This window comes from Terrapene carolina, unplaced genomic scaffold, assembly GCF_002925995.2.
Source record: "Terrapene carolina triunguis isolate 2854851 unplaced genomic scaffold, T_m_triunguis-2.0 Scaffold120, whole genome shotgun sequence".
Taxonomy (NCBI): Eukaryota; Metazoa; Chordata; order Testudines; family Emydidae; genus Terrapene; species Terrapene triunguis.
Window position 1 is genome coordinate 1,531,417 of NW_020664471.1, and position 22,194 is coordinate 1,553,610.

At 44.0% G+C, this 22,194-nt stretch overlaps 1 protein-coding gene across 1 annotated transcript in view; it reads left to right on the forward strand.

The window, feature by feature from the left end:
* The first annotated feature begins 8,657 nt into the window (after nucleotides 1-8,657).
* RD3 (retinal degeneration 3, GUCY2D regulator) overlaps nucleotides 8,658-22,194 on the forward strand; it is a 30,575-nt gene continuing 17,038 nt past the window's right edge. The window contains exon 1 of the mRNA XM_024194827.2: nucleotides 8,658-8,704. The gene's annotated coding sequence lies outside the window, so the exon portion shown is untranslated. The remainder of the gene's footprint in view (nucleotides 8,705-22,194) is intronic.

The following is a 22,194-nucleotide window of genomic DNA, read 5'->3' on the forward strand; positions in this document are numbered from 1 at the left end:
TACCTCGCAAAAGTCTTTCTTGAGTTAGAATGTAAATATTTCCTCATCAGACTGAAGGGTTACATCATGTAGAATAGAGGGTAATATAGCAGATGAACTGCAAAATATTTAATGCATTAGAGGATCTCTACTAGGCAGAGCCTGAATTATCCCAAATATAGCTTTGACAATTGCCGATCAACAGCTGTTGTATATTCCGCTTCCATTTTCAGCCTTCACACTGCATGTGTGTAACTTTACACTCCAATGGTGCAGCAAGTAGTGAGACAATGTGATGCCACAACCCATACCTGCAGGTAAAGCTTCAGAACAAATGAATGATTGCACCCAGACTAAATGCCTGCTGTAGGGAATACAGTTTGCCACGGGCATCTGCATAAATCATTTTCTGCTTATGAAACTGGGAGGGGATGTCATTGCTGAATAATTGTTTTTAACTTCACCAATGCAGCCCTTCTGGGGCAGACAGTGACGTTTCACTGGCCTGTTGGGTAATGGGCACATGGGACAGCAGATGTGGCTGGCCTAGAGAGAGAAGAAATTGTTTAACCCAATTTAGAAATCGGCCAAAAATCACAGGTTCTAACTTTAGAATAAAGCTCAGAATTTTGGGAACCAGAGTTTTAAATATGACCTCCCTTTCTGTGGTTGCATAAATTGGTGGATGTAATTAATATGGCATGTATCCATGAATAACTGATTTATGCCAGCAAACCAAGTAGAAATTCCACAACACTCCATCAGCATATGTTTCAATTGGAGGAAATGTAGCTCTGGAAACTAGTAGATCAATAGCTCTGTTGCTATGTTACCAAAACCTAGCTGAACAATTAGACCCAGTCACAAATCCTCACCTGGAATTTCCACTAGGATAGACATCTAAATGGCAAGAAGAGAAGCCAAGTTGAGGTCTAAACATAAGTTTTCAGGCCCAGATCCTCAAAGGTATTAAAGTGCCTCACTCCCATTGATTTTAATAGAAGTTTGACACCTAAATACTTTTAAGTATGTGGGCCTCAGTTCCTGCTGGTTCTGGCAAGAGACAAAGTCAGGGCCACTCCTGCAGATTTTTAGGTTTATTTCCCTGGTGGTGCAGAAAGCAGGGTGAAAATGCCTTTCAGACAAGGATCTTTCCTGTTTGCCTAGCGCAGGCTTCTTTGTAGGTAGAAATACCAGAATATGGGGTTCTAGCATTACATTCCCTTTGAAAAATAATGGTTTTAACAGAGGGGAAATTTGTTCCAGGAAATTCAAAGTGCAACAAAGGCCACACTTTTAAAAAGCAAGGTTGAGTGGGCTTGAAAAACCCAAAGCACCCTCATCCCTAGCTTTGCCTCAGGTTGCTGACTCATTAGGGCTAGATTGTGACTTCCCACAGCCGCCCCTCTGCAGGCTACCCAGACCTTGGGTGCACAGTAAGAAGGGGCTGCATGATCAGTTCATGCCTCATACAGCAGGTGAGCAGGGAATGGACAGAGCCTTGGCTGTTGACTCCATCGCCTACTTTTGCCCACACAGCTAAGCCACTGTTCTAATTTGTTGCTGGTAGAAGCCAACTGAAAGCATCTACCCCCATACCCACAGCAGGAGCAAGGGTGAAGCAGGAAGGGAGTGGTTCTGAGGCACAATGCCTTCCAGGGCCGGCCAGGGGTGGCACAGTTTACGTATCCCCCCCACCCCCCAGCTGTGCTCAGGCTGCTCTAAAGTATGCCAAGGTCAACATACAGTTAGCACTAGCTGGGCTCAGCAGACAATGGATGCAGCTAAGAATGCCTTGTGTATTTTTTGTTCCTAGCATCACAGAAGTTAAAGAGAGAAAACTCCAGTTAAGTCGTCCAGTCCATCCCCCTGCAGTGAAGCTCTCTTCTCCACCAGACATTTTTTTAGTGTTTAGTCAGGACCTGCATGAATGGGACTTCCACGCTTGGGAAACTGTTCCCCAGTCATGTAAATCCCATTGTCTGAAACTTTATCTGCCTACGTTCCTTAATTTCATTTGATTACTCTGAGTTATACCCTTTGTATTATGCTACATAATCCCTCTTCATCCTTGAAATTTCAGCATTTCAGGGTCTTGTTTTCTTTGGGTCCATCCTAACAATCTCACTAATTCTAACTTGGAGCTGGAATAAGCCATACAGACACTGCTGGAGATGGGAGAAACAGTAGTTGGTTTTTCAAGACTTCCCTTGTTTAGTTAGCCAAAAACCTTATTGTTTTCTCATAAGACAAAAAAAGGAAGAATAGACAGGAAAGGCATAACTTGTGCATACCAGGACATAATAACATGTCTATTGCTCTTACTCTGTCAGCGGAAAGGGTAGTAGAAAAAGAGGAATTCACCCACTTTAGAGTGCTCCTCTTTCAAGGACCATGTAACAACCATGTAAAAGAAGCAGTGAGAGATAAAAAGGCATCTTTTAAAAAGTGGAAGTCAAATCCTAGTGAGGTAAATAGAAAGGAGCATAAACACTGCCAAATTAAGTGTAAAAATGTAATCAGAAAAGCCAAAAAGGAGTTTGAAGAACAGCTAGCCAAAAACTCAAAGGGTAATAATAAAATGTTTTTTAAGTACATCAGAAGCAGGAAGCCTGCTAAACAACCAGTGGGGCCCCTGGACGATCGAGATACACCTCTACCCCGATATAACGTTGTCCTCGGAAGCCAAAAAATCTTACTGCGTTATAGGTGAAACCGCGTTATATCGAACTTGCTTTGATCCACCGGAGTGCACAGCCCCGCCCCCCCGGAGCGCTGCTTTACCGCGTTATATCCGAATTCATGTTATATCGGGCCGTGTTATATCAGGGTAGAGGTGTCCTAAAGGAGGACTTAAAGTCATTGCGGAGAAACTAAATGAATTCTTTGCTTCAGTCTTCACGGCTGAGGACGTTAGGGAGATTCCCAAACCTGAGCCGTCCTTTGTAGGTGACAAATCTGAGGAATTGTCACAGATTTAAGTGTCACTAGAGGAAGTTTTGATATTAATTGATAAACTTAACAGTAACAAGTCATCAAGACCAGATGGCATTCACCCAAGAGTTCTGAAAGAACTCATATGTGAAATTGCGGAACTATTAACTATGGTTTGTAAACTGTCCTTTAAATCGGCTTCTGTACCCAGTGACTGGAAGATAACTAATGTAATGCCAATATTTAAAAAGGGCTCTAGAGGTGATCCCGGCAATTACAGACCAGTAAGTCTAATGTCAGTACTAGGCAAATTAGTTGAAATAATAGTAAAGAATAAAATTGTCAGACACATAGAAGAACATAAATTGTTGGGCAAAAGTCAACATGGTTTCTGTAAAGGGAAATCATGTCTTACTAATCTATTAGAGTTCTTTGAAGGCATCAACAAACATGGGGACAAGGGGGATCCAGTGGACATAGTGTACTTAGATTTCCAGAAAGCCTTTGACAAGGTCTCTCACCAAAGGCTCTTATTTAAATTAAGTTGTCATGGGATAAGAGGGAAGATCCTTTCATGGATTGAGAACTGGTTGAAAGACAGGGAACAAAGGGTAGGAATAAATGGTAAATTTTCATAATGGAGAGGGGTAACTAGTGGTGTTCCCCAAAGGTCAGTCCTAAGACCAATCCTATTCAACTTATTCATAAATGATCTGGAGAAAGGGGTAAACAGTGAGGTGGCAAAGTTTGCAGATGATACTAAACTGCTCAAGATAGTTAAGACCAAAGCAAACTGTGAAGAACTTCAAAAAGATCTCACAAAACTAAGTGATTGGGCAACAAAATGGCAAATGAAATTTAACATGGATAAATGTAAAGTAATGCACATTGGAAAAAATAACCCCAACTATACATACAATATGATGGGGGTTAATTTAGCTACAACTAATCAGGAAAAAGATCTTGGAGTTATCATGGATAGTTCTCTGAAGACGTCCACGCAGTGTGCAGCGGTAGTCAAAAAAGCAAACAGGATGTTAGGAATCATTCAAAAAGGGGATAGAGAATAAGACGGAGAATATCTTATCGCCCTTATATAAATCCATGGTACACCCACATCTCGAATACTGCGTACAGATGTGGTCATCTCATCTCAAAAAAGATATACTGGCATTAGAAAAGGTTCATAGAAGGGCAACTAAAATGATTAAGGGTTTGGAATGGGTCCCATATGAGGAGAGATTAAAGAGGCTAGGACTTTTCAGCTTGGAAAAGAGGAGACTAAGGGGGGATATGATAGAGGTATATAAAATCATGAGTGGTGTGGAGAAAGTGAATAAGGAAAAGTTATTTACTTGTTCCCATAATATAAGAACTAGGGGCCACCAAATGAAATTAATGAGCAGCAGGTTTAAAACAAATAAAAGGAAGTTCTTCTTCACACAGCACACAGTCAACCTGTGGAACTCCTTCCCTGAGGAGGTTGTGAAGGCTAGGACTATAACAAGGTTTAAAAGAGAACTAGATAAATTCATGGAGGTTAAGTCCATTAATGGCTATTAACCAGGATGGGTAAGGAATGGTGTCCCTAGCCTCTGTTTGTCAGATTGGAGATGGATGGCGGGAGAGAGATCACTTGATCATTACCTGTTAGGTTCACTCCTTCTGTGACACCTGGCATTGGTCACTGTCGGTAGACAGGATACTGGGCTGGATGGACCTTTGGTCTGACCCAGTATGGTCATTCTTATGTTAAGGACAAAAGAATATGCTTATTTGAAGACAAAAATTCCATACTGGGCATATCTATACCTTTAACAGGTTCCCAGCTCTGTTTAACAGGTTTTTCTGAGGCGGTCCATTCTTCAGCCCTTCATCCAACTCCGCCGGAATGTGAAGTCTCGTTGAAAGCCTCTTTTGTCGTACTCAGTCATACGAGACAGTGACTCCTTTCTGAGCTGATGTTTCTCTGCATCATCTAAAATGAATGGATTTTTTCTCTTTGCTGATAGTGTACTTTTGCGTGGGCAGACTGACTGGATTTGAACCAATTAACAGGAAGAAATGCTTCTCTGTGACTGAAAAGACAACTTTACTGAGAGAAAATAAATGCTAGAAAAAATACAGCTATGGATTTGGCAACTTTCGCAACCATAGGGCTTTGAACTTTGAAAACATAATGTTGTCCCAGTCCTACTTCTTCCCTCAGCAAGGTCTATTACATTTGCCTAGTAGAGCACACATCAGTAATTTAGCCCCAAAAAAACCAACCAACGGGCCAAATTTTGTTCTGACTTGTAAACCCAGTGTAATGCAATGTACTGGCTTTGTGTGAGTGAGGTTGCCCTTTTGTGGCTGGGCCCACAAAGAAGATAAAGAACCTACTATTGCTTCTAGTTAAGGGAATCATTCTTTAGCTCCAGCGTCCAAGGCCTATGTTCTTAGAGCTGAAAGACCAAGGTTCTATTTTTAACTCCACAAGGATGTGGTTGTGATTTATGTTGTAACTATGTGTGGATTTATTCCAGTGAGTCAGTGCAGAATTTGGTGTGCTTCTAAACAAACCAACTAAAACAACTCTACATGTATATTACTGTGAACAGTACAGTGAAAAGTACTTGCACAAGATGCCACATCTTGTCTTAAGAGATTGCCTCAATGTATCTTCAAAAATGTACTGAGTACAATTGTGCCCCATCTGTGTTAGAACAAAGAACATCTCCATTAAGCTACTGATTGCTGTTTCTCTTGAATGGTTGTTTAAGAAAGTTTCAATGTAATCTGAAATTAGCAACCCTTAGATTTCACCTGCTGGGGTGGGTGTAGGGGATTTGAATGATTTTTTTATTGTGAGGCCCCATATATTCCCAAAGAAAGTCATAAATTGTTCCTTAATCATAAATCTTTGTGATTCGTTGCAGGGCATTCCTGGGAGGTTCCCAGCTAGCGTTTGTTATGCAGTTAGAGATCGTGACTTTTGAAAGACATTTTTGTGGATGAAAACCTAAAGGACTTTAGCCATCTATAGTGATGTTTGCATTAAATTAAAACCCACAATCCTGTGCTGGATGGAGCATACGCTGAATGTTGTTATAAATCGCTGCATACTGGGGAGCCTGCGGGACTAGAGTTGAGGCTGAGGACAGATACATAATCCTCCCTGATTAATTAGAGCAGAAGACTCTGCTAATCTCTGTTAGTCTGCTTGTGGTATTCAATCTAATAATAAACAGCACTTAATAAAAAAACCTCATCATGTTTTTTAATTTCATCTGTAATATATATTGTTACAGGGCTCAAACAGGGGACTGCCTAGCTGGTCTGCTCTGACCCTTTGGCCATCCAGTCTCTTTCTTTTGCTTTATTCATATCCCCAGAACCACTTCCCTGTAGTGACATATACATTGGACCAAATCTCCACTGGGCACTTTGCCTGAGTAAGTACTACATAGATAATGAGTAAGGACTTCACAATTTGGGCCCTGATTCAGGAAAGCACTTAAGCATGTGCTTAAATCCATCCCTGTTCAAGACAGCACATAAGCATATGCTTAAAATCAAGCACATGTTTAAGTCCCACATATGCTTAAATGATATCCTGAACAGGGATACTTTCCTGAATCAGGGCCTTGGCTCAGTGATTGTTCAGCCGGGTGTGGCTCACCCTGAAGTCAATGGGAGTTTGGCCACTGACTTCAGTGGGAGAAGGACTGGCCCCTTAAAGAATTTTCAGTCTGCTGTGTGATGCCATAAATGGTCTGTGGCATAGAGAAGGTGAGAGCTAAGCTGCATGGGATGGTGACAAGCCATATTCTTCTCCCTTTGTTTCACACTTACGCATTTTGCCTTTCCTACACACAGTACAAGGTGCTTGACTATGATTAATAGACTCCTATTCTCATCTGACTCCACTGAGAACTCCACTCTTTTTCCTGCCTCCCAGGCAATCTCAGTGTCACCTTTGACTCCTCTCTCCTGCCCCCATAATTGGTTTCCTGCTAAATCTGGTCACTTCTTTTTAGGATTTCCCTAATCTACACATCCCTTACTTTCCCCACTGCTCTCCCACCTTGTCCACATTTTGGTCACCTCTCATCTTGATTATTGTCTGTCCCTCACCCTCCCACCCACTACTGCCTAAGTCACCTTTCCTCTCTTTGCACTCTGACTATATTACCACCCTCCACTCCATGAAACCCTCCATTGGTTTCCCATCTCCAACCACATCAGATTCCAGCTCCTTGTACTCCTATGTAATCTTTCCCCCACTCTCACCTCTGCTGTCATTCCTCCACTTCCCTTCTCACTCCCGGCTCTCTTCCAATCCTCTGGCCTTATTGCCTTCTTCCTCTCCATTTCCCACTCCCTCCTTCCATATCATGCTGCCCCTCTGCCAGGAACAGCCTCACTGCTTTCATCTGCCATGCACCTTTAATCCCTCCTTGTATACTTCCATCTTCAGGAAACCACCTTCATCTCATCAATTATCCTGAGATCCTCACTGTTTTGAACTGTTGCTCCATCTCTTGTCTGTATTTGCTTTAGACAGTTCTTTGGGGGCAGGGAAGTGTTTATTTCTATGGGCCAGATTCAACCTGGCTCCAGCATGGGGGATTAAGCAAGAGGGACACAAAGATCCTCTTCCCACCCTGAGTAAATGTATAGTGATACAGAAATGTTTTATCTAATCATAATGGTTTAGATGTCATTGTCCATTTCCCCCACCCCTTCCAGACACACCTGCCTTTCCAGGCCATCATCCCTCAATCTCTGTGCCTCTCACCCATCCCTACCAGCCCGTTCCTTCTCTGTCCCCAGGACCCACAACCAATAAAAGATTTGCACTAACTGCTGTGATCTGACAGTGCTGCATTTTGCACGGCTGTAGCTGTTTGTTACTAAACACCCTGGATTCAAAATTATATCAATTTACACTGAAAAATTCCAGACTCCATGTCCCATTTTATATCACTGTATATTGAAGCTAGAGCTGCGGGGCCCGTACTTATTAAGACTTACACTGGCGATGCAGACTTCATGCCAAGTTAACTGGTGCCTTAGAAATTTGGCTACACAGATGGTAACAAGAAATTAGCGTCTCTTCCTCCTCGATTGCAGAGGAATTTAGAGATGGTCTCAAAGCAAACCCCTGGCTCTGAGCATTTCCAAACTTTCGGGAGTGTTTGGATGCTGACTCCGGATCCAGACACGAACTTTGCACGTGGTCCCATGGACTGAACCGAGCCCCTGAACTTCGCGTCTAGCCCTGGGAGGGCGCTGCGCTATGAGGACGAGAACACAGAGGAGTCTTGCGAGGCGAGTGGCCGCAGAGCCATTACCGCCAAGCCGGGACGGCGATTGCCGCGGGCCCCGCTCTCGGGGCCATGTGGCACTTAGCTGGGCTTTCAGATCAGAAGCTGGCGGGATCCACGTGGGGCAGGACTGGGGCCCGCGCGGGGCAGCGCAGCCACCGCCCTGACAGCCAATGGAGCAGGTGGCCGCGAGCTCGGCCGCCCCGCCCCGCGGCTCCTCCCGGCCCAGCCCAGCTCTCAGCCCACCTAGGCTTAGCACGGTCTCTATGGCAACCGCAGCTGGGGGGCCGCGCGCTCAGCGGAGGCTGATCCCGCCCGCCGCGGCGACCCGGCAGCGCCTCCCACCTGTCCCGCTGCCCCGCCTGTCACTTCGGAGTGTGCAGCCGGGCGCCGCGCACCGCCCGTGGCCACTGGGCTTCCCGCCGAGCGGCTCCGGGCGCCCCCGCTCCTCGCCCGAGTCCCGCCGCGGCCCGGCCCGGGTAAGCAGAGCCGCGGGGCGGGTTCCGCCGGCCGGGCAGAGTCCCGGGACTGGGACTGTGTGTCCAGCCTGCAGACACGTGGGGCGGGCGCGCTGGCTGGGGTGCCTGGAGCTGGCCCGCATTGCCAGGGGGTAGCGGCTGTGGGCAGCCAGGGCACTGCCCCGGTCGTGTCCTCCGGGGAGCGCCCGGCGGAGCGGCCCTGCCTGGCTCCCGGGCCGGCGATCGCTCCCCAACTTCTCGGCGGGTGCCAGCTGTGCCAGCCCGGGCACATGCCTCTGGGGCGCGGGGCTGGGTCCCCTCCGCCGCGCGGGGGCAGCCCGGGGACTGCAGCGGTTGGGCAGGTGCCAGGGGAGGGGAGGCTGGAGCTCCTCTAAAGGGCGGCCCGTCCCCTGCAGGCAGCCCAGCCCAGTGGAGCGGTGGGAGCTGGCCCGAGAGCGAGGCCGGGCTGGTCTCTCGGTGGCCGGGCTGGGCGCTGCGGCGTGGTCCGCGCACGGGAGCTCGGGTCGGGCGCTGAACCGAGCCTGCGAAATAGCAGCAGCCGCGGGGCTTTTCCTTCGCCCGGAGCGCGGGGACGCCGTCTGCTCTGGCTGGAGGTACGTTCCCCTCTTGCTCTACCCGGCTCCACGACAACCCTCCTTTAGGAGTTTCGAAATTGGCTGTCAGTATTTATCACTGACTTGGCAGAGAAATTGCCCAGAGTAGGTTCATTTTTATTTGACTTGCCACCTTCCAGGGGAATAAACAAGCACAAAAAAGTGAATCGAGACTACTGCAGTCTTGAAATCAAGCAAAGTTACATTTAACTGAGGCAATTCTACCAGGAAAATTGGTTAGAATTCACTGGGCAGCCTCTGTCACAGACCATTCATTGAATGTTGTGACAAGTCATTACAAGGGGTCATGCATCCACTTTAAATTAGATCTTGGCATACCACTGTGCTTGTTTTGGTCTTTCCCCTGGATGCTGTCCTTATTTAAAACACAATTTAAAAACTAGGGGGCTGATTCCCTTTCCAGTTACTCCAGTTTTACGCAGGCATAACTCCACCAGACTCAATGGCAATGACTACACCTGTAAAACTGGAGTGACATGTGAAGAATTAGGTCCTAAAATATTTGTTGTGCTGTCACTGAGTTAGATGACGGTAATAAAATATCATATGCTTTTATGCTTTTTTTAAACTAACTCTCAGCTGTTTTTAAAATGAAAATATATGTCTGTCTATCTATCTAGGACTTATATGCGCTTCATCATCATAGTATTTTATATCACCCTCTAATTTAAAATTAAAAAACAGAGTTCTCAGTCCATAAAAACTGTAGGTCTGATCCAAAGCCCTTGAAAGTAATGGGAGTCACTCCACTGATTTTTAATTAGCATTGGATCAGGCCCTGTGATCTTCTGGTATTTTCTGAAGAAAATCAGTTACCAGCTCAGATGTTATAATTGATCTTAATTTAAATAGTAATCACTAAGATGATGGTTTAAGCATGGGGTAATAGGGTACATATAAAGAAAAGGAACACAAGAGAAAAGCAATGTTAGTTACTAAGTATTGTTCAGATCAAGATGTATGTGCTCCAGAACAAATGCTGCTCTCAATTACACCTGGGTAAATCCAGAATAATTCCACTGAAATCAGTTGTGTTATTCTGTATTTATTCCAGTGTCATGGAGGCACACATTCTGCTCTCAGTGCTAAATACCTCAATTTAGTTTCAGTTCCCTTACCTCCTGGAAGGCTGTTTGGAGTCTCAGTGGACAGGTACTGCTGTCATAATGGGCATCATTGATAGCCTGTTCTGCAGAGAAGCCCAGGACTAAATGGGTTTCACAGAGTAAGGGAAGCTTGCCAGCTCTTGTCTTTTCTGTACTTGTTCTATGGAGAGAGGAGTCCAGTTTTCAGTGCTGGAAAACTGGCATTGTTGTCATGAGCACTAATTTCATATCAATATGTATTTTTAAGCAGCTACTGTGCTACACCAAACTTTGAGACTGAGCCCAATATCCTGCAATACTTACACAGGCAAAATTCCCATGTAGTAACCTAGGAGTTTTGCCTGCGTGGGAATGAGTAAGATCTTCAGGATTTAGCCCACAGTAAATATTTTCAGTGGGAATTTTATTAGTTTCATGATGGTGGCTCTGTTATACACAGATACACATGCTCCTGTGAATATACATTCCCACCATATGCCACTATGGTATCTGTTGTGAATAAACTATCCCTCCAAAACTTTCCAGATGATGGATTGGTAATAGAGTTCACACCATCCCATCTGCATATTCATAGCACATAGTCTGGTCTATGCTGGGAATATAGGAATACTATAGGAAGCTCTGTTAACCTTAACAGGTCCATTGATATAAGAATTTGTAATTCTAGGCCACAGTGCATGAGCAATAACTCTGTGCATATGAAGATAAATCAAAGCACAATGTGTTATTTTTAAATAAACCTGTGGTATAAACCACAATGCAAGGAATTTCTGAGCTGAAGTTACATCCTTGACTCACCCTTTTGTGGCTAAGGAATACTGTTACAATAACTAAGGATTAACAAAGGGTGAGTCAGGGATATATATTTAGTTTTAATTCTGAAATCCTTTTGTATTGTGGATTTACACCAGATCCTTAACATTATTTGAACATACCTTTAAAATTAGATGAGCCACAAAATGAGAGGAAAGAGATGTTGCTCATGGTATGTGTTCTAGCGGGATTCCTTTCTACCACTTATTTATATGGTAGGGAAGAATAATTCCCTCCATTGCAGCAGGCATAACTGAGTGCAATTTGATAGTCTGTATTATGTAGGAAGCCAGACTACATGATCTTTTCTGGACTTAAGATGTATGAATCTAATGATTACCTGCTCCATCCCAGACATGCAGCCACTTCTGGGGTAAAATATGGCGGCTCTTAAGCAGCAAACATCAACATTACACAACAGTTGGCCCACAAGGCTGAATTAAGGAAAGAGTGTTTGTCTTAATTCTGAACTTCCTGGCTTACTAGGTTTAAGCCACTCCACTGATATCATTTGTATTATTTATTTATTTGTTTGTTTATTGTGGTTTGCATTAGAAAATGTTTAGTGCTTGAAGTCTGTGTGGGAAATTGGCATGAAAATAGTTCTGGGTCTCGGCAGATGAACCTGATTTGCTCTGATAGGTAGGCAGACTGTGAAATGCTATTATGCATTTGAAGTAAATTGTAAAAAACAAAACAAAAACCCTTTTGCTTCTGCAGATAACATAAAGATTAGCTTCTGTGGAGATTCCTAGCCATAGTTAGGGATCTACTCTGTTGGCTTTTTTTATTTGACATATAAAGGTCAGCTGCTGTAAATCAACATAGCTCTTGACTTAAGTGGAGTTATGTGGATTTACACGAGTGTAGTTCCATTAAAGTCAATGGAGCTATGGCTCTTACATCAGCTGTAGATCTGGAGTAGATATATTTTTTTTCTTCTTGGTAGCATATGTTCCTTGTTATATTTTCCCATGATCAGCCAAAACACATGCTTTCTCTGTAACTTTGGATCACGACCATTGCAGTGTTCATGTCACAGTCCATGCCATGTTCCTTTACTCTCTTGAAATTAAAGTGTATGTTGAAAACACATTGAAAAAAGTTTTTCTCCTATAACAACAAATCTCTAGGAATCAAAATATTTCAGAAAATATAAAAACATAGGGAAGGTCATGTGCTTTTAATTTTATAAAAAGGTTCCTTACACAATCTTGTGGGTGCCATTAAATGTAGAAAATGCAACACAGTTGCAGTATGCATCTTAACTCTTGGAAGAAATATGATGTCTTTATATCTCCTGGTTTGTGGTTAGCCTTTTATCTCACAGCACCTTGTGTAACATTTTCTTGTTCTCCCTTAAATTACCCTTTAAGCAGTACAATATACACTGGGCCAGATCCTCTGCTCAATGTATGTACATCTACTCCATATAAAATACAAAAATTATATGCTGTACTTGGAGCTAAAAATGTACTCATCACATGCCTCTGAAAGTTACTGTCAGTCATGTCACATCTCTAGCAAAAGCAACCTGATACAATGACAGGGCCCAATTCTGACATTGACTTGTCCCATTGATGTTACTGACTACTTGAATCAGTAAGCGCTACTCATGTAAGAAAGGGATGGGAGGATAGGGCCTTACCTGGAAGTCTACTGCTAGCATTCCAAACTGTCACTGTCTAATTAGCTCATCCATAGAAATCATGTCAGACTATTTACAGCCCTGCAAAGCCTATAGCCAGAAAGACTGATAATAAATACGTTTCACTTAGACCTGGTCACCTGGTCTACACTTAAAATTGACCTACCTACATCATATGTGGAAAATCCACACCCTTGAGTGCCATAGTTAACCTGACCTAACCCCCAGTATAGATATGACTAGGTCAATGGAAGAATTCTTTCATCAACCTAGCTACCGCCACTCTGAGAGATGGATTAACTACAGTGATGGAAAAACCCGTTCCACCAATGTAGGAAGCATCTACAATACGCACCTACAGCGGCACAGCCGCAACACTACAACTGTGTGGCTGTAGCATCCTTAGTGCAGACATGGCCTTACAGTGTTACACTTACAGGCACCTCAGTTATCCAAACCTCCCTGGTATTTGAAACAGGGTCATGTCCTCTGACATCTGTTAATTACAGTGACAATTCCCTTTGCATCCCATATCTTGTGTCCTCCATAGCACTTGGCTAGTCCAGCTTGTAAAGCAAAACAAAGAATATTTTGTCCACTGTGGTACAAAACAGAATAATTGAAATGTGCGCAAGAATTATGTCTTTTAATTCCACTTGTTGGGAACAAGAAAGATGTTGCATAACTTGTTATATTTGTCCTGCTTTGTATGTGAGAAGGTCAATGTGCTTTACGGCACTAATGAATTAAGCCTCACAACATCCCTGTGGGATAGATACATTTGATTATGCCCATTTTACCGATTAGGAAACAGAGAGGTTAAGCAACTAGTCCAAAATCACACAGGAAGTCTGTGGCACAACCAGGAATATAATCCAGATTCCCTGACTTCCAAACTTTCCTCTTAAGTACAAGACTTTCCTTCCATTTTTATGGTTTATTACATAGATTGGGTTCTCAAACTAGGGTCATGACCTCCAAGGAGGCTGCAAATAGGTATCAGGAGGTCATAATCACTCTGTCCATCCCCTATTGCTAAGTATAAAGGTGAGAGGATCATGGCTACTAGATGGGAAGGGGTGGTGGTACTAGGGGCCCTGGTATGGAAAAAGTGGTCCCCATATGGAAAAAGTGGAGAACTGTTGATGTAGTTCATTCTACTGAAAACTATGGCAGGAAGAAAGCAGATATTTTTATTACAGTTGTATGGCATGTTATATAATTACTATTACAGAGGCGTCAGTAGCAACTTCATAATTAGGGCTGTGCTGAGCTTTTCACTTAAAGCAGGATTAAAACTCCCATTTGAGATGTCAGTGATTGAATTTAGTCTCCAGATTTAACACAGTTGCTGTTCAGAGGACAGTTGGATTGATGGTGGGGTTTTGGATAAGGTAGTTATTAACTTTCCCTCACCTAGTTTCACTTTTTTGCCTCCCTGTGACCCACAGTCCCTCCAAACTCCCTCCACACATTTGCTCACAGATTATCATCACATCTCTGATGCTGGGTTTGTCACATTTTTAAAATGTATCCCCACTATTTTTCATAACCTGTTCACAAGCTGTATGGAAAGCTCAAAGGTGTGTCAGTATCTGCCATGCACTGCCACCACTCAGTTGTCTGCTCCCTGACTGCCCAGCTCCATTCCTCAGGCTGGTGAGCTAGACAGGCAAGCTGCGCAGCAGGGAGCACCATGGCTCCCCAGCCCATTAGTGCGCCAGGGGCTGAATTTCTTTGCCTGGCTAACAGGTTGATCATATAGGACCAGATCTATAGCCAAGTGAAGTCAATGGGAGTCTTTCCATTGATTTCAATGGGCTTTGAATTAACTTCATAGACAATCATCCAAGCCCTTCACGGTAGATTTCTTCCTCCTACTGCTACAAGTATCCCCAAGGCTCCGGCAAACCAATACATTTTGCCAGTGGCATTCCTGTACTGATAGGACTGTATAGTAAGTTTGACAATGTGCCCCTCCAAGATCCAAGCCCTGCTTTTCAACCCAATTTGACTGCCAGTCTCACCTTCTGCCTCCTCCCTTCGTTTTGTTTGTTGGTGCCTTTTCTTAGTGTATGTGCAATGTGCCTCGGGTGGCATGTGATCAGGTTTCATCACCGAATTTGGTCTGCTGGTTGGATGATTAGCTTTCCTGGCCTGGGCCGGGTACTGACGGGGAGTGCGACATGAACACTGATCCATGCCCTCTTTTATTGGTGTTGGAGGCAGGGACATGGCATTGGGGAGAAAGGGAGACACTTTGCTTGCTGAACTCTTCTTTCTGCCAGGGAAGCACATTCTCCATCTGATGAACCTCCTGTGATTCACAACAGAGCAGACCTCTTCTAATAAAACTTAGCAAGTCTGTCAGACTGAGACTCCCGGTATTTGAGCGTGGCTGATTTGTAGGAGCCTGAAGGGAATCAGGGTCTGTCTATATGAGCAGCCTGCAGTCAGAATAGCCAGCCAGCAAGTCAAAGAAATTATACCACAGCTCAGTAGTAGGACTGGGGGAGGGGTAGAGAGCAGACCTAGGAAGCCAGGGAGCCACAACTAGAGTTGCCAACTTTCTACTTGCACAAAACTGAACACCCTTGCCCTGCCCACTGCCCTGCCCCTCCTCTGAGGCCCCACCCATGCCCCACCCATTCTCCAAGGCCCCACCCCTGCTCACTCCATCCCCCCTCCCTCTGTCGCTCGCTCTCCCCAACCTCACTCACTTGCTCATTTTCATTGGGCTGGCTCGGGGCTGGGGTGCTGGAGGGGGTGAGGACTCCAGCTGGGGGTGCGGGCTCCGGGGTGGGGCCAGGGATGAGGGGCATGTAGCCTGCGGAGTTATTTCCTGCAGCCTGCCATAGGCACCAACTCTGTGGATGCTCCGGGGCTGGAGCACCCACGGGGAAAATTAGTGGGTGCTCTGCATCCACCAGCAGCCAAGCTCCCCTCAGCCCCTGTCCCCCCCCAGCGCACCATGTCCCCGCTCCTCCACTTCCCACCACCAAACAGCTGTTGGGAGGCACTTAAGATTTTCCGGGAGGCGGAGGAGCGGGAATGTGGCGTGCTCAGGGGAGGAGGCAGAGAAGAGGCGGGGCTGGGGTGGGGATTTGGGGAAGGGGTTGGAATAGGGGCAGGGAGGGGGCGGAGTTGGGGCGGGGACTTTGGGGAAGGGATTGGAATGGGGGCGTGGAAGGGGTGGGAAGAGGTGGGGCAGGGCCTCATGGAAGGGGTGGAGTGGGGGTTTTGCAGTCTGTTACCAACCAACTTTGAAGTTCTCAGCTATTTTGACTTGACAGTTGGTGTACGACTACAGAAAGGTGTGTATCTGTGCTGTGCCAAGAGTACTATACCATTGTGATATCAGAGATGACTCAACCAATCACCACCCTTACTCAATAACTAATTTGCATCCTACAGTTTCATTGGTTGTATGAGGGAGACTTCACAGATGGTGGATTACTTGGCCCGACTGCCACACCCTTGTGCCTAGCTGCCACCTCACATATCAACACAACCAGCAAGTCCACATACAGATAGCCCCTCACCCCGGCACACACCCCTTATTTGCCACCAACACAAATCAACCAAAATCTCCCAGTACAACACAACCCAGGCACAAATCAACACAGCTTCCCATCATAACACACATTTGCCACCCTCACTCATACTTACCATAAACTTGAGTGGCTAAGTGGCAAGTCCTTGCTAGTAAGCATATATTGGGCTATTGTGACAATGCAATAAAAGTCAGTAGAAAAATCACTGTAAGATGCTATACAATTTAAGGGTATAGAAAAAAGGTATATATTATATGAGAAACAGTACACAGTCTCAAAGAGAGAAAAAGTAGAGAAAAAGTTGTGTGTGCAACCCTAATTTTGGCACTAATAATAATAATAACCCTAATAATGTGCAGTCTTAACATTCTCTTAGTGTAGTTTTTTGTATGGAATTTGGTACAATTTGCAAGCAACACTGAGATGGGTTTCGTCTCAGGATATCAAACCTAATATTGATGCTCTGGTTGATGCAAAACGCTGCCAGCTAAGTGGCCAAAAATGAAATGACTGTCAAAATTAGCACTGACTTTTCGCATTACAATTTTAAAGAAGTTAATACATGGACTTTTAATAGCATACTATATTACTCTTGATTTTTTTCATTTTTGACAATACTTTTGTATCATTGTATGGAAGAGTTTCAGTGATGCGGCCCTCAGGCCAATGCACTAGTCCTCATGTGGCCCTTGTGGTGATTTGAGTTTGAGATCCCTGGTCTAGGAGCCAGAGGGAGCACATGCCGGCTGCTTCCCGGGAGTCGTGCGGTGTGGCGGCTAGCAGGGAGCCTGTCAGCCCTGCTGCACGCCATTGCCAACTGAACAGTCAACAGCCTGCCAGGATCCCTTTCTGACCAGGTGTTCCAGTTGAAAACTGGACACCTGGTCACCCTAGCCACAACACATATGGGCTTGGTACTTTCCTGGCTCCTCAGTTCATTGTCTGCACTAGCTCCCCCATTGATTTCCTCCCTCCCTGGCCCTTCCACTTCTAAATCTTTATATTTATTAATGTTTAAGGGAGCCAGAGACAAAGAGCACAAGGGGGAACATGGAGGGAGTCAAGGGAGGAAGAGTTGGAAGAGGAATGGAGGCAGCCACAGGGAGCTGGTGAAGATACAGGGGATGGAGTGGCCCATCTCTGGAAGGAAATGCCTACACAGAAAGGGCTGTTAGTTTAGCTGTTTACAGCTAAGGTTACTCAATGGCATTTCCTATGAACATGATCACTGACAATCAAGGAAACACCCCTCCGGCCAATATTAACATCCAGCTACAGGTACAAGTATAGAAGTATTGTATAATCCAGGTACATGTACATCCAGATACAGGTATAGTTATAGATGTACATTGAAAAAGCAACCATGTAAAATATACTATCTGATGTCAAACATGGTCAACTTTGAGGAGAAGGTGTTATTTCCAAAAGGAAATATAGAGTTGAGTAGGCAAAATTCCTCAAACTCTACACTACTTCTGGAGTGGAGATTTTTATGAACAGTTTAATATTTTTAATTTATTCCTATTTGACCAGTTTATAAACTGAGCATGGTCAAAGCCAGCTCTCTGAAACATGAATGGACTACTCTGAGTAGCAGCAAAACTGACTTATTGTCCAACAGAAGGATTTGTAGCCAGATGCAGCACTGTTGTTATTTAACACAGATGGCTGTGTTAGCCCTGTTCCTCAGAAGGGAGCCAGGCTGAGCCCTCTTGGTCATCAGCATCCTGCAACTTGACTGTAAGCCCCAGTCCTTTGTGTCCTTCCTAATAGAAAAGACATTTCATGTTACTTAATGATTAGCCCCAGTGTGGACTTTAAATTGAAAACAGCAGTTGCAATTAGCCCCTTCCCTGGGCTGAAAAGACCAATGGCAGGATGAGTGGGGGTGGCTTGTCAGTTCCACTGAGTGTATGTGGCCAGTTTCCAGCATTAGAAAGGAAGAGGATGGAAAAACAGCTTCATGCAAACAAGAACCACCTAGGGACAACTAGCACTGACTGTAGCTTTGCATGAGATGCTTGGACTGGATTTTCCCTCTGTTAGAAAACAGGCAGTGTGAATTGCAGGCAATCTGCTCTGCCTGCCCTACACCCTTCTTGTTGGGGTGTGTGATTTTTCAAAAGCACCTAGGACACTGAGGACTACAAGCCCTGTTGAAAGCCTGTGGGACTTGTATTCCCAAGTCATTTAGGTACTTTGTGGGGACTGGACAAATCAACCTGCAGTCCTTGCTCAGGCAAAACTCCCATTGATGCCAGTGTGCCTGAACTCTTTTCAGAAGCGATGATCATCTTGCAGCACCACTCTGATGCCCTGCTACAGCAACACTTTTCAAAGCTGTACTCCCTCACAGCACTAGTCTCTTTGATAAAGAGCCACTGAAACAGATCAAAAAGCTGAAGGCCATAAGAAGAGCTCAGCAAGATCGTACCCATAGTGAGTCAGTGGGAATTAAAACCCAGGTTTCCTGACTCCCAGTTTCCTGCTCTATCCATTAGGGGCCCTGCTGCCTCTAATAAAACAGCCAGCAATGGCAATAGCTGGAAGATGATGGGCGGTTATAATCTGTTCAGCTTCACAAGTTACCCTTACAGGGCCTAGCTCTCCTCTCACTAGGCTGTGCGTACACTGGTGCGTATATACCAGTGTGAGGTCAGACTCAGACAGTAATAAGAACAGGCTAATTGACAGGAATATAGCACTAATTAGCCTGTTGGCTGCTAAAAACATTGGTAAAATACCCACACATTATATGAGTGACCCAGCTCAACCTGTATCAGATGAAGGAAGGTGCTGCTAAGTGTTGTAGGTATTTGCATCTTTTCTAAATAACTGCAGAATAGTTTCTCTTTAATATAAATTACCCAGTCATGTGAGTGAGAGTGCAGAGACATTTTAAATCTTTACAATATCTTAGTTCATTCTACCATCCACTTTTGCTAGCAGTGAGCTTGCCTCAGTGCCTCTTACTGGATCATGTCAAGGTATCTTAACCTTTAATAACATAGTGGTGAACACATGGTAAACTCACAAATACAAAAATACCATCTAAGTATGTAACAGAGCATAGATGCATTTTAGGGTAATGGAGTTATGGACTCAGAACCATCAGCCCACCATTCCCATGTGAGCTTAGTCACCTATACAGGTGGGCTAGATCTGCAACAGGCAGACATTGCCATCTGTGGTAATGTGAAAGTGAGAGAGGCTGGCTTGAAAGAACTGGAGTCATCCTGGTGATATTACCATTATCATTAATAGGAAGGGGACTGGCTCCTGCTCCCATTGTACTGTATGGGAGTTCAGTAGGAGCAGGATCATTTCCAATAGTTGTTGCTCTGCCTGCTAACATAAGGGTAATCAAAGCTTCGGGGCATAAACTAATCACCACAGGGTTCCCTCATGTGCACAACTAGTTAGGGCATCATTATTTATAGAGCACCAGAAGTGTATTTGTTGCCTTACACACACATATGGTCCTTGTCCCACAGAACTTGTAATCTTTGCTTTGTTTTTTACCTTCTTCTGAAGGATCGGGTATCGGTTGCTGTTAGATGCAGGATACTGGACCAGTGGTTTGATCGAGTGTGGCACATTTTCTGAATCTGGAAGAGTCTAAAAATTAGCCTGTGCAATATTTTCAAACTTGGGACCCCAAGAACAGAATATAGACTTCTTGGGGCATCTTTCTTTAATGGTGTGGATTCTTTTAGTGGCATGCACATTGATGAGCAATCATATCACCTACATTTGTAAATGCTGTAGGAAACTGGGAGGTAATTGTAAGAACCATTTCCAGGTTTGTGCCCCACTCTGATACCAATGTGCTGATGCATAGCACACTTTGATTATTTCTAGTCTCCACTTTTGGAAATGTGACTTTATTGATTTGTTGACTGATCTTTGAGCAAAACCCTTGCAGAATGGGGCAATCTTACCAAAAAAAGGTTCCTCCCAAGCTAGCTATTTTCAACACACTTTCCCAGTCCTTCTGTATTAAGATCCGATTTTGCATACATTACAAATTGCAGTTCTAGGAACTCCACAAATGTTATCTTAGAAATCTTGTTCCCTACTGTATTTGTATTTATTTTATTTTTCATTTTATTACTTGCACTTTTAGGGTCATGGAAAAAATATGAAATCACACACAATTACATCTTAAAATGACGTAGCATCAAACTGGAAATCTCCCACTGCCAACACAGAACTCCAACCCTCCCAGCTTATCTCATCAGGCAAAAGCCTTGGTAAATAAATAGATAGATCTACATCATGCCCCGAAAGTCAGTTGACTCGTGAGCTTCTGGACCAGCACAGGAAACAAGTTCCAGAATTGAGGGGCTCCTCACAGAGAATACTCTGATGCTAAATATACTAATCTAGATTTGTCAGCTCGAGCTTCCCACCTGGTCTCAACCTCCAGGTTGAGGCATGAAGAGAGAAGTGGCCTCAAAGATAACCAGGATCCAAACCATGCAGGGCTTTTTAGATTAAAATCAACACCATGCATTGCACCTGAATACTAAATTGGATGCCAGTGATGTCTATGGAGTAACAGTGCAATGCGCTCCATACCTGGCACACCAGTAAGCAAGCAGACAACTTCGTTCCACTATAGCTGAATTTCCATGTGGTCTTCAAATGTAGTCCTGAATAGAGCACCTTGCAGTAATCCAGTCTTGAAGTGACAAAGGTGTGGCTCACTGAGGCAAGGTCCACTTTTGAAACAATTTCCTTGCCATATGGAGAAGAAAAGCCCTTTGACCACTACTACTTCTGGGAGTCCAGAAGCACTTAGGATATTCCAAGTTGTACCTTGAGATCTAAGTGATTATGAACTTTTGGTAATTATCACTATATTGGGGACTAGAGCTTTAGTCACTTTGCAACTTAGATATGAAATTCTCCTTCTCTCCTGGCTTCTGAGGCTACTGCCATTTTCAGGTTTTAGATCTAAGCTTACGGGTGGGACTTTCAAAAGCACCTAAGTGATTTAGGATCATATGTTCCATTGAAAGTCAATGAGATTTGTGCTTTAAGTCATTTAACTATTTGAGTTGCTTATTTAAATGGTTTTGTGACGGTATGAAGGCATCAGCAGAAGCGTAGAGGTATAAGGCCAAATTCAGACCTGTGTAAGTTGGTACATCTCTCTCTAGGGGCTTCATCAGCTTAAAAACTTTATTAAAGTTAATGTTTAAAATCAAATGTACACAATTTGGCCTAGAAAATCAAGGTAGAAATTATCTTGTAGGTCATCCTGCCTAGAGGAGGAGTGGACATGTTGGTGCTTAGCTCGCAGAGTGCTTGAGATAGTGTTCTGAAGCGTACAAGTGAAGTGGAAGGTGAATTACAATATGTAATCATTTTAAAACAAGAGCCAAACCAAATACATTATATACCACCTCTATACGTTGTATTAACTGCTTCACTACTGGTTCTTCATACCACTTACTGTGCTGCTACTCTCACCTCCTATTAATGTTCCGTGTCAGGACTTAGATGTGCAGTTTACTAGCAGCCATCATCAAGAGATGATTGAGGGAGAACTCATCAGGAAATTACTTTTTTCCCCTGTGAAAAATTTCAATGAAATTTTTTTCATTTTCATTGAAAATTTTCTTCATCTTTTTGGTGTGTTTCATTAGAAAAACCCAAACCAAGACAAGCTTCAGTTTTAAAAAAAAATTTAAATCCAGTTTTCAGTTACTTAAAACTGAACATTTTTTACCTTTTTATGAAAATCCAA